At 40.7% G+C, this 12,205-nt stretch overlaps 1 long non-coding RNA gene across 1 annotated transcript; it reads left to right on the top strand.

Annotated features, from left to right (window-relative positions):
• Window positions 1–372: 372 nt before the first annotated feature.
• Window positions 373–2,099, top strand: LOC116367632 (uncharacterized). The gene is made up of 2 exons (XR_004208399.1): window positions 373–571; window positions 1,914–2,099. It is a non-coding gene; the product is annotated as an uncharacterized LOC116367632 (long non-coding RNA).
• The last annotated feature ends 10,106 nt before the right edge of the window (window positions 2,100–12,205 follow it).

The raw sequence follows: 12,205 nt of genomic DNA, 5'->3' as shown, positions 1-12,205 counted from the left end.
ATTCTGTCTGAGTTCTGTGGCACCTCAGGCCTTGAACCAACTCAAGCCTACCCCCAGAATCTGAAAATCAAAAAGATTTTCAAGGCTGTCTACAAGGGGCTTCTTCAAGAATTTGGGTCAGAGAAGATGCTCCAGGTTGCAATGAAGTCAACGGATTATGCATTTGACGATGCCCTGGTCAAATCATTAACTAGGGAACTACTAGCTAAATGCAATGAGGCTAGCTCTTCACCTCCCTCCATGACACAGTTGTCATCACACAATGTACTTGGCAGTGACGAGGTAGGTAATTCTGGGCTTCCAACAACTTGTAGAAAGGAAAAGAAGAGAGGAAGATTCAGCGCTCTCTGTGGACTCAACCAAAAGGTACATATGTCATCAAAATACACATTTTTAAGATTATTTTTATTCATTACGTACAGTATGATGGTAAACACTGATACCCTTTGTGTGCAATTTCTCCTACTGTATAAATGACTGTTTGTTACCCAGTGTACAAAGAAGGTCAACAAGAAGAACCACTGCACTCCAACACCTTCCCAGAACCAGACCCCTGCCGTCAGTGAAACAGGTAAGTCAATACACTCAAATGTGTACTGAACAAAAATATAAACGCAACATGCAACAATTTCAAAGATTTTATTGAGTTACAGTTCATATATGGAAATCAGTCAATTGAAATACGTTCATTAGGCCCTTATCTATGGATTTCACATGACTGGGAATACAGATATGCATCTGTTCGTCACAGATACCTTAAAAAAAGGTAGGGGCGTGGATCAGAAAACCAGTCAGTATCTGGTGTGACCACCATTTTCCTCATGCAGCGTGACACTTCTCCTTCGCATAGAGTTGATCAGGCTGTTGATTGTGGCCTATGGAATGTTGTCCCACTCCTCTTCAATAGCTGTGCAAAGTTGTTGAATATTGGTGGGAACTGGAACACGCTGTTGTACACGTCAATCCAGAGCATCACAAACATGCTAAATGGTTGACATGTCTGGTGAGTATGCAGGCCTTTCGACATGGGGCCATGCATGGCGGCAGATGAATGGCACGACAATGGGCCTAAGGATCTCGTGACGGTATCTCTGTGCATTCAAATTGCCATTGATAAAATGCAATTGTGTTCGTTGTCCGTAGATTATGCCTGCCCACACCATAACCCTACAGCCAACACGACGCCATATACTTGGTCTGTGGTTGTGAGGCCGGTTGGACATACTGCCAAATTCTCTAAAACGACATTGAAGGCGGCTTATGGTAAAGAAATAAACATCCAATTCTCTGGCCACAGCTCTGGTGGACATTCCTGCAGTCAGCATGGCAATTGCACGCTCCCTCAAAACAAGTCAACCAGCGTTTTTCCTTGCTCCTATTTTTCTCAGTCTCTGAGACATCTGTGGCGTTGTGTGGTGTGATAAAACTGCACATTTTAGCGTGGCCTTTTATTGCCTCCAGCACGAGTTGCACCTTTGTAATGATCATGCTTTTTAACCCACAAGAGTCTACGCCCTGTCTGGGCCGAGGGGTTTGTATCGGCCTTACTGCTATTTGCCCATACAAACGCATTGAATAACAGATTCACTACATGAAACTGAAGTGTCTGTCCTAAATCTGAGAGATATAAGAAAGTTGACGAAATATATATATATATATATATATATATATGTATATATATTTTTTGCATGTTTTTATCGCCTTCTTTTTGGCACTAAACAGTCTAAGCCCTGGGGGGGCCTATGTAACACTTCTGCGTTAAATAGGCGGATTGAGACTGCTAAGCTACCTGCCGCCCGACATTTGTAAATTATGTAGAATATTACAATTTAAATAATAATAATGAAATACTAATTCTTCACACTAACTAGGGTCAGTTAAAGAAAATGTTATGTTTACATTTTTTCCCCCAGCAATTTTCCATGATCAACAATCCTGCCGAACAGAGAGTGTGTGCTCCACCAAGAAGAAACCAAGGAAGCGTTCGCTCATTTCCAGGATGTTTTCAACTATAGGCAAAGCCTTGTCCAGTCCCTTTACTTCCTGCTATAAAAAGAAGAGCACCTAATCTATATTTCAAAATAAATATTTGAAAATAACATAATTGCATTAATTCTTCATGTTGAGTGTTTTTCATTATATATTATTGGATGATATAAAGTGTAGTAGTAGTAGAAGTTGTATAGTTGACTATATACATACATTAAAAAATAATAAGAATAGTGTGCACTTCTAGATACAGTTGAAGTCTGATGTTTACATACACCTTAGCCAAATACACTTAAACTCAGTTTTTCACAATTCCTGATATTTAATCCTAGTAAAAAATCCCTGTCTTAGGTCAGTTAGAATCATCACTTTATTTTAAGAATGTGAAATGTCAGAATAATACTAGAGATAATTATTTATTTCAGCTTTTATTTCTTTCATCACGTTCCCAGTGGGTCAGAAGTTTACATACACTCAATTAGTATTTGGTAGCATTGCCTTTAAATTGTTTAACTTGGGTCAAACGTTTCAGTTGGTCTTCCACAAGCTTCCCACAATAAGTTTACTGAATTTTGGCCCATTCCTCCTGACAGACCTGGTGTAACTGAGTCAGGTTTGTAGGCCTCCTTGCTCGCACACGCTTTTTCAGTTCTGCCCACACATTTTCTATAGGATTGAAGTCAGGGCTTTGTGATGGCCACTCCAATACCTTGACTTTGTTGTCCTTAAGTCATTTTGCCACAACTTTGGAAGTATACTTGGGGTTATTGTCCATTTGGAATACCCACTTGCGACCAAGCCTTAACTTCCCGACTGATGTCTTGAGATGTTGCTTCAATATATCCACATCATTTTTGTGGATATCACATCAAATAAAACTATAAATGATCTTATCTAAGTCCTTTACAATTTTAGGGGGTAAGTCAAGTGACAACGAGACATAAACCAATCTGGATAACCCTTCAGCTTTGGATAATAATACTCGACCGTATAACGAAATATCTCTCATCAACCCGAGGTTCAATTAGTTAAAGTTCAATTCAGTCCTTTGTTTTTCATCCTTGCATATAACAATTTCAATATAAGTAACCTTATCTTTAATTGGGATACCAAATACTTCCTGTAAAACACAATCCTTGAATGGAAATAAGACTGACTTACTGATATTCATTTTCAAACCCGAAACTAAGGAAAAGTCTTCAATACAGGAAACTGCTTTAGAAACCTCATTCCTGTCTCTTAAAAATATTACGATTCGCCTGGCATTAATAGAAAAAACAGAAATGGACATTTACTATCACAGTGACTAGATGAAGAATATTAAACTTGTATACGTTCACATGAACCAGGGTCTCACAAAAAGATAAGTTCTTACTAGTTGCAAATAAAAACAGTCCTAAATTGACCTAAATTCTCTCTATATATATTTATACAATTGCAAATAACATTGTACCATAAATTGGTAAAAAGTAATAGCCATCAAGCTAACATTAAGTGTCAGTGCGAATTTCCCTGCCATAAAATAAATATATATATAACAAAAAGTTTGGCTCACACAAACAATGCTCTTTCCTCAAGAAATATAACGTTTTATCAGATGCAAATAAAACTCAGTCCTGCACAACTCACTTGATAAATCCAGCCACAGACGATTCTGAGCTTCTTTGTCAAATGCTGTCAGATCCTCCTTGAACCTCAGGTTGTTCTTCTTTAAATAGTCATTTTTCTTTGCACTTTTCCATGTCATGTCCCTCACTGTCCTGGAGATGAATCTCATGATCACTGGTCGTGGTGGCTGGTTGTTTTCCCCATCTCTCAGCCTACCCAGGCGGTGCACTACATCCAGAGAACCTGCAACAACATTTCGCTCCTCCTATTGCCCTGCAAATGTCCTTCACTCTTGCTTTGATGTTCTCGTCAGATTTTTCTGCTATTCCATAAATTCCATCTCCGACTATACCGGTCATTCTCGTTTACCTTTTGACTCCATTTCAGTGAGTTTCTTCTCCTGCTTTGCAACCTGAATGTTCAATGTTGCGTTCTGCTGCTTCAGAGTTTTTACTTCCTCAGCACTGAAATCAATCGATTTCTTCAGGTTAACGATACTGACAGTGCTCTTTTACACCAAATTCATGATGTTATCTGTACTCTCTTTGATTTTAGCCGCGAGGATGCGGACGATGCTGTCCTGTAGCTGGCTCATTGATGGCTCCTTGGTTGGGGTATTCGGGTATGAATCGCATTCACCCCCCTTTTTTACACTGCAAACATATGAGTGAGTTTCAACAATGCCTCTTTTCTCCTTGGAAGTTTCAACATCCATTATCTCAGCAACAGTTTGGTCATGTCCTGATTACATGCTACTAGCTATGAAGACGTTAGCAGGCTAACTTAACGGCACACGCTGAAACGTTTCGATAGCTAGCTTGTTCGTTGGAAATCGTCAAAAATATGTCAATGGATTGATAAATTACAAAATTATTCATTGTATGGTTAGATATCTTTTTTGTGAAAACGAAAAACAAATTCCAACTGCAGTCTAAAACTATAAACTTTATTGTTCCTCATCTAGAAATTGTTCCTCATCTAGAAATGTTCCACCTTCTCATGTCGCCATCTTGACCATGTCACTGATTTCATGGAGCTCTCCTGCACATCATTTACTTCACAAAATGTGAAAGCCCCAGAAATAAACATTGCGAGATTGTAAATATGTGTGAGAGTCAGACGCTTTCATCCAAAGCGATGTACTGTAATGCGTACATACATTTGACTTTTGAGTGGCCCGGGGAAATTAGACTTTTTCAAGCTTTTCTAAGCAATTTTTGTATCTCTTTCTTTGTAATACTGTATGTATTCAATCATTTCGAAATGATCACTTCCCACTGGGCACATACATCAATTCAATGTTTATTCCACGTTGGTTTAACGTAATTTAATTGGAATTACATGGATATTCTGTCACAGTGAATTTTGTAATCTGCAGTCAATTTAATTATGTTTTCATGTGCCATGATTCTGACATTTCACATATGGTCCTCATAGGATTAGGCTACATAATTACAGTGGTGCAGTAAATGTAATCTCAATTCAATACGATGTGCATATACTGTACATATAGCCATTATAGCTATTAAACCCATGTTCAGTGACTGTAATCTGTGACGCAAGTGGCCTAATATGTTTGTGACGTTCCATGGAACCCACAGTGTTGTTTAAAACTAGATTCTGATTGGCTTGCAGGTCATTGTACAGTGTACATTATAAATGAAAACGTGCTTTTATATCAGTGTTACAGATTCACATTACCGAGCATGTCTCAACCCGTACCGCGCTTTTATCTGCCTAAAGGTATCTTCACGCACGACTGGATAGGCCTTTTGGATACGCTTGTCCAAGGTAAGGATATGTGTCAAGCTATAGCTTACTTTTAATGTTTTAGTTCCGAACTCAAATTACTCCAGTCAAGTGATTAATCATAAAAGTGAGTTGATTTGACTGAGCAGTCCAATGACCAATGCTGTTTTTGGACTATGAGACCCTCGGCTATATACTATGATGAGCCAATAACATGCATAGATTGTGCATTAGGCATTGCACAAGTTAGTGTCTAGGTCAGAATATAAAGTTGCTACTCCCGTCAACTCAAGTTACTCAAGTCAAGTGATTAATCGTAAGAGTTAGTTGTTTTGACTGTCAAAACAAATAACTTTGATGGAATATTCCAAATTACAATGGCAATTATTCATCACAAATTCACAATATTACTTGTATTTCAATGATTCATCCAGGCCCAAGACATAAAGTCTCCTGAAAGCTGTGTAGTAATCATTCCATTGCTGACCCATAGGATGGTAATCACATACATGATTGGCTTCATCTAGAATCATGGATACCTTTCATGTGAGTACTCACACACAATATTTTTTTTACATACCCCAGAAGGAAGATACCTCAATATCTGGAAGCACTGTCTCGTGTACAATTGCTAATGCTATCTCTGAAATGTCTAACAAAATGTTGACTTGATCGTTTCATCAAGACCTTCTCATCACAAGTTGGAACTAGTGGTCAACATTGGGACAATGCAGCCATAAATAACATGGACCAATATTTTCATGGAGGTAAGCACTATATTTCTGATGGGTTTAAAGATTGTATTACATTATCTTACCATAGATATTTTTCCTCTAATTTGGCTCCTGTTCCTCCAACAGTGAGCAAGACCTGCCAGCAGAGCTCACTGGAGCAGGGAGACATGCCGTCATCCTTTTGGCGCCTGACAAAGTACACTTTTTTCCTTCTAAATAACACTATTGTAACATCTTCTGCACAAAGTTACATTCCTAATTAGATTGGTGTTAAGTGAGAAAGAATCCTAAAGATGGTCCAATGGGCATGGTCTGAAGCCTCTCGCCATCTCAGTGTGTTGAACCACCTGATTTCTTGCAGGCTTGAGATTCAGATCCTGCTGAACGATGTTAAGCATTCGATTAACCACATGCAGGGGACGCTGAACACCATGCAGGGGCAGTGTATTGAGTTGCAGACTGCCATGTCTAAGGTAGTGTCAGATGAGTCTCAGATACAGAAGAATAAGTCTATGATGGTATGGTGATAATGATTGAGATGGTGATTATAATAATGATGACTAGCGGTACCCCACCTTAAGGGCAGTAAATCATTGGATCTGATTAATTAAATTCAATGCAATTCAATCTTTGAGGACTGCAACCATAGAAATACAATGACTTTACACTAATAATAAGCTATTGTCAACTTCCCGTCAATGCTTATCTTGCTCATTGCTCACTGTCCATTGCTGACTGTTACCCTATGAGTTCAACTATTATTGATTTCTCACAGAAAAATTATTTGGTTGCAAATGTACCTGGGGCCATGTAAATAATTGTTAGGCTACTCATTTTGAATCCACCATAAAAGTCTGTGCGACTTGGCACAGTAAAATAATTTGGTTACTGCCTGCCCTACATCATAGAAGGCACTTCAAGTCGAACTAGGACATTTTGACATTTCTGACTCACTAACTCGTCATGGAATGACTAACTCGTCATGGAAAGTTTCCCACTTGTGAAGTATTAGAATCAACCAGTAGGAAGCTCTACGCTAATAACTTACATTCATTTTAACTCTGAGGTTCCAAGTTTCCGATGGCATGTGAATGAGTCAATAATTGCTATGGTCATTTTGAATGTTCAGTCAGTGAGCATTATGGGTAATTATCCTACATACTTACATCAAATACTTTATGATAGCATCATCTCCTGTAGTAACAGTGCCATTCCAAACACAATAAATGTAAAAATGAACAAAGATACAAAATATTGCTAAAGTGAAGAAAATCAGCTCAAAATTGTAGGAGGAAATGCCCCTGCAGCAGGGAGGCTTACGGTATTATAATATATTGTAGATAACATTAATATAATTTGTGTATTTACAATATCAGTACACATACAAATGAAAGTATATGCTAGGGAATGATCTACACTGAGTGAACAAAACATTAAGAACACCTTCCTATTGATGTCCCACCCTTGGTGGTGGACCATTGTTGATACTCAGGGAAAACTATTGAGCTGAAAAACCCAACAGCTTCTGGCACCTACTACCATACTCTGTTCAAAGGGACTTAAATGTTTGGTCTTGCCCATTCACCCTCTGAATGACACACATACACAATCCATGTCTCAATTGTCTAAAAGTCCATCTTTAACCTGTCTCCTCCCCTTCATCTACACTGAGAAGAAGATTTAACAATTAACATCAATAAGGGATTATAGCTTTCACCTGATTAGTCTGTGTCACAGAAAGAGAAGGTGTTCTTAATAATGTTTAATACACTCAGTGTACTATGTGTCAATGATGCTATAGATTCCAAGTGGTTGATTTTTTAGGGAATGACTATATGCTCTATTTTATACCTGCAGTTCATCACAGCAGCTGATGTTGCTGTACAGAGGAAGAAGATCCCAATGTCCAGTGTCCCTGCACACAGGGAGGGGATCCTCCTCACAGCCAGTGTCCCTGTGAATAATGGAAACAATCATCCACAACCACCTCCCATCATCCCCATGGTGGCACCACTGTGGAAATGGGATGGTGGTCCGATAGTCCAGGATTATGAGGAAAAATTGGCCCTCTTTCTGGGACTCACCCACAAACAGGACCAAGCCTGACCTGCTGAGGAGTGACGGACTCCATCCTAGCTAGAGGGGTGCTCTCATCTTATCTACCAACATAGACAGGGCTCTAACTCCTCTAGCTCCACAATGAAATAGGGTGCAGGCCAGGCAGCAGGCTGTTAGTCAGCCTGCCAGCATAGTGGAGTCTGCCACTAGCACAGTCAGTGTAGTCAGCTCAGCTATCACCATTGAGACCGTGTCTGCCTCGACCTAGGTTGGGCAAAACTAAACATGGCGGTGTTCGCTTTAGCAATCTCACTAGGATAAAGAACACCTCCATTCCTGTCATTATTGAAAGAGATCATGATACCTCACATCTCAAAATAGGGCTACTTAATGTTAGATCCCTTACTTCAAAGGCAATTATAGTCAATTAACTAATTACTGATCATAATCTTGATGTGATTGGCCTGACTGAAACATGGCTTAAGCCTGATGAATTTACTGTGTTAAATGAGGCCTCACCTCCTGGCTACACTAGTGACCATATCCCCCGTGCATCCCGCAAAGGTGTTGCTAACATTTACGATAGCAAATTTCAATTTACCCAAAAAAAATGACGTTTTCGTCTTTTGAGCTTCTAGTCATGAAATCTATGCAGCCTACTCAATCACTTTTTATAGCTACTGTTTACAGGCCTCCTGGGCCATATACAGCGTTCCTCACTGAGTTCCCTGAATTCCTATCGGACCTTGTAGTCATAGCAGATAATATTCTAATCTTTGACTTAATATTCAAATGGAAAAGTCCACAGACCCACTCCAAAAAGCTTTCGGAGCCATCATCGACTCAGTGGGTTTTGTCCAACATGTCTCTGGACCCACTCACTGTCACAGTCATACGCTGGACCTAGTTTTGTCCCATGGAATAAATGTTGTGGATCTTAATGTTTTTCCTCATAATCATGGACTATCGGACCACCATTTTATTACGTTTGCAATTGCAACAAATAATCTGCTCAGACCCCAACCAAGGAACATCAAAAGTCGTGCTATAAATTCACAGACAACACAAAGATTCCTTGATGTCCTTCCAGATTCCCTCTGTCTACCCAAGGACGCCAGAGGACAAAAATCAGTTAACCACCTAACTGAGGAACTCAATTTAACCTTGCGCAATACACTAGATGCAGTTGCACCCCTAAAAACAAAAAACATTTCTCATAAGAAACTAGCTCCCTGGTACACAGAAAATACCCGAGCTCTAAAGCAAGCTTCCAGAAAATTGGAACGGAAATGGCGCCACACCAAACTGGAAGTCTTCCAACTAGCTTGGAAAGACAGTACCGTGCAGTACTGAAGAGCCCTTACTGCTGCTCGATCATCCTATTTTTCTAACTTGATTGAGGAAAATAAGAACAATCCGAAATTCCTTTTTGATACTGTCGCAAAGCTAACTAAAAAGCAGCATTCCCCAAGAGGATGACTTTCACTTTAGCAGTGATAAATTCATGAACTTCTTTGAGGAAAAGATTATGATTATTAGAAAGCAAATTACGGACTCCTCTTTAAATCTGCGTATTCCTTCAAAGCTCAGTTGTCCTGAGTCTGCACAACTCTCCCAGGACCTAGGATCAAGAGAGACGCTCAAGTGTTTTAGTAATATATCTCTTGACACAATGATGAAAATAATCATGGCCTCTAAACCTTCAAGCTGCATACTGGACCCTATTCCAACTAAACTACTGAAAGAGCTGCTTCCTGTGCTTGGCCCTCCTATGTTGAACATAATAAACGGCTCTCTGTCAACCGGATGTGTACCAAACTCACTAAAAGTGGCAGTAATAAAGCCTCTCTTGAAAAAGCCAAACCTTGACCCAGAAAATATAAAAAACTATCGGCCTATATCGAATCTTCCATTCCTCTCAATTTTTTTTGAAAAGGCTGTTGCGCAGCAACTTACTGCCTTCCTGAAGACAAACAATGTATACGAAATGCTTCAGTCTGGTTTTAGACCTCATCATAGCACTGAGACGGCACTTGTGAAGGTGGTAAATGACATTTTAATGGCATCGGACCGAGGCTCTGCATCTGTCCTCGTGCTCCTAGACCTTAGTGCTGCTTTTGATACCATCGATCACCACATTCTTTTGGAGAGATTGGAAACCCAAATTCGTCTACACGGACAAGTTCTGGCCTGGTTTAGATCTTATCTGTCGGAAAGATATCAGTTTGTCTCTGTGAATGGTTTGTCCTCTGACAAATCAACTGTAAATTTCGGTGTTCCTCTAGGTTCCGTTTTAGGACCACTATTGTTTTCACTATATATTTTACCTCTTGGGGATGTTATTCGAAAACATAATGTAAACTTTCACTGCTATGCGGATGACACACAGCTGTACATTTCAATGAAACATGGTGAAGCCCCAAAATTGCCCTTGCTAGAAGCATGTGTTTCAGACATAAGGAAGTGGATGGCTGCACACTTTCTACTTTTAAACTCGGACAAAACAGAGATGCTTGTTCTAGGTCCCAAGAAACAAAGAGATCTTCTGTTGAATCTGACAATTAATCTTAATGGTTGTACAGTCGTCTCAAATAAAACTGTGAAGGACCTCGGCATTACTCTGGACCCTGATCTCTCTTTTGAAGAACATATCAAGACCATTTCAAGGACAGCTTTTTTCCATCTACGTAACATTGCAAAAATCAGAAACTTTCTGTCCAAAAATGATGCAGAAAAATTCATCCATGCTTTTGTCACTTCTAGGTTAGACTACTGCAATGCTCTACTTTCCGGCTACCCGGATAAAGCACTAAATAAACCTCAGTTGGTGCTAAATACGGCTGCTAGAATCCTGACTAGAACCAAAAATGTTGATCATTACTCCAGTGCTAGCCTTTCTACACTGGCTTCCTGTCAAAGCAAGGGCTGATTTCAAGGTTTTACTGCTAACCTACAAAGCATTACATGGGCTTGTTCCTACCTATCTCTCTGATTTGGTCCTGCCGTACATACCTACACGTACGCTACGGTCACAAGACGCAGGCCTCCTAATTGTCCCTAGAATTTCTAAGCAAACAGCTGGAGGCAGGGCTTTCTCCTATAGAGCTCCATTTTTATGGAACGGTCTGCCTACCCATGTCAGAGACGCAAACTCGGTCTCAACCTTTAAGTCTTTACTGAAGACTCATCTCTTCAGTGGGTCATATGATTGAGTGTAGTCTGGCCCAGGAGTGGGAAGGTGAACGGGAAGGCTCTGGAGCAACGAACCGCCCTTGCTGTCTCTGCCTGGCCGGTTCCCCTCTTTCCACTGGGATTCTCTGCCTCTAACCCTTACAGGGGCTGAGACACTGGCTTACTGGGGCTCTCTCATGCCGTCCCTGGAAGGGGTGCGTCACCGGAGTGGGTTGATTCACTGATGTGGTCATCCTGTCTGGGTTGGCGCCCCCCCTTGGGTTGTGCCATGGCAGAGATCTTTGTGGGCTATACTCAGCCTTGTCTCAGGATGGTAAGTTGGTGGTTGAAGATATCCCTCTAGTGGTGTGGGGTCTGTGCTTTGGCAAAGTGGGTGGGGTTATATCCTTCCTGTTTGGCCCTGTCCGGGGGTGTCCTCGGATGGGGCCACAGTGTCTCTTGACCCCTCCTGTCTCAGCCTCCAGTATTTATGCTGCAGTAGTTTGTGTCGGGGGCTGGGGTCAGTTTGTTATATCTGGAGTACTTCTCCTGTCCTATTCGGTGTCCTGTGTGAATCTAAGTGTGCGTTCTCTAATTCTCTCTCTCGGAGGACCTGAGCCCTAGGACCATGCCCCAGGACTACCTGACATGATGACTCCTTGCTGTCCCCAGTCCATCTGACCGTGCTGCTGCTCCAGTTTCAACTGTTCTGCCTTATTATTATTATTATTATTCGACCATGCTGGTCATTTATGAACATTTGAACATCTTGGCCATATTCTGTTAAAATCTCCACCCGGCACAGCCAGAAGAGGACTGGCCACCCCACATAGCCTGGTTTCTTCCTAGGTTTTGGCCTTTCTAGGGAGTTTTTCCTAGCCACCGTGCTTCTACAC

The sequence above is a fragment of the Oncorhynchus kisutch genome, unplaced genomic scaffold (assembly GCF_002021735.2).
Source record: "Oncorhynchus kisutch isolate 150728-3 unplaced genomic scaffold, Okis_V2 scaffold1710, whole genome shotgun sequence".
NCBI lineage: Eukaryota > Metazoa > Chordata > Actinopteri > Salmoniformes > Salmonidae > Oncorhynchus > Oncorhynchus kisutch.
The sequence above is the reverse complement of the archived record's forward strand: the minus strand, read 5'-3'. Positions and strand labels throughout refer to the sequence as shown.